Genomic DNA, 1,264 nt, shown 5'->3' with positions numbered 1-1,264 from the left:
AAAGGGCGGGGGGGGGGGCGGGGACACCCAAAATTTAAATCTCACGTTCACTTCTCCCTTATAAGTTTTTCTTTAAATGAAGTGTACGTAACTTCTGGGCACTTAGTTCTGCAAAGGAGCATTGAACATGTCTCCAAAAGACAGAGACACTTGGATGTTCAGCTGGTTGTCAGTCAACATCTTATAAAGGTTTGAACATTCTGCAACCAAAAGCTAGAACAGGGGTGGGCAATTATTTCAGTGGAAGGCCCTCTTAACGTGATTTGGTGAGCTTGAGGCCCCTTGACAGTTGTCCTGCCTCCTTCTTGCCATCTTAGGACTGGAAGTCCTGACCCTAACTGCTGACCTTTTCCTCCCCTTATCCCTCAGAAGTACTCATTTTGGGAGGGGAATTGCCATCTTAGAACCAGAAAAAAACCACCCAGAAAAAACACCAAATCATACACTAAAAGTCAAACATCTATTACATTTTAATTTTATTACAAAAAAATATTTGTGTCGTGATTTGTGTTTGCATACTGTATATAGGGGTTATTGCATAATAACTCAAATAAAGTTTTAGTCATATATATATATATATATTTGTGTGGGGGGGTGTATGGTGGGGTATGTTTGTGTGCATGTGTATGTATATGGAGTATGGAGGGGTTGTGAGGAGGTGTGGCCATCTGTGGGGGGAGGCAATAGGGTATATTGGGGGTGTGTATATGTGGGTGGGGTTGTGGAGGGAGGGTGTGGGGACCCCCCACACACACCCCACCATGGCATGTAGTCCCCGTGGCAGCAGCAACAACAAGTGGGGGTGCTTGGGGCACTTGTGCCCAGCAAAGGTGTTGCTGCCTTGAAGCACATGGCTCCAGCCAGCACTGCACATTGCAATGAAGAGTGCAGCTAAGCTGGCCCACCTCTAGCACTGTGGCTTCCTGCCATGCCCATGCAACTCCATGCACTGGAGCTGGCTATCTTCACTGCTCCCTGCTGCACAGGTCTTGGGATTCTGCGAGGAAGCAGGGACTGGGTGTCCCCTCCATTCCTAGTGGAGTCCCAGGCAAGGTTCCCTCCAAGGTGCGCATGTGCACGGCCACACGCAACTAAAAGTGTGGCTGCACACAGCCTTTTCAAGGCTGCACACCAGGAGAGGCTGGAGTGGGAACCAGGCGTGGACTCCGCTGGCTCTGGGGAAGTGCTCCGCTCCCCTGCATCAGGGCCGGGGAGTGGAGCACTTCCCCGGAGCTGGCAGAGCCCGCACCAGCCCCCCCCCCCC

The 1,264-nt window shown here is 50.9% G+C and overlaps 2 long non-coding RNA genes across 2 annotated transcripts in view; one reads left to right on the top strand and one right to left on the bottom strand.

The window, feature by feature from the left end:
• The window catches only part of LOC109287097, a 60,636-nt gene that overhangs the window by 14,795 nt on the left and 44,577 nt on the right, over positions 1–1,264 (bottom strand). The window lies entirely within an intron of this gene.
• LOC109287096 overlaps positions 1–1,264 on the top strand; it is a 115,992-nt gene that overhangs the window by 99,640 nt on the left and 15,088 nt on the right. The gene's annotated exons all lie outside the window — the stretch shown is intronic.

This window comes from Gavialis gangeticus, unplaced genomic scaffold (genome assembly GCF_001723915.1).
Source record: "Gavialis gangeticus isolate Ggan-Ray unplaced genomic scaffold, GavGan_comp1, whole genome shotgun sequence".
Classification (NCBI taxonomy): Eukaryota; Metazoa; Chordata; order Crocodylia; family Gavialidae; genus Gavialis; species Gavialis gangeticus.
The sequence above is the reverse complement of the archived record's forward strand: the minus strand, read 5'-3'. Positions and strand labels throughout refer to the sequence as shown.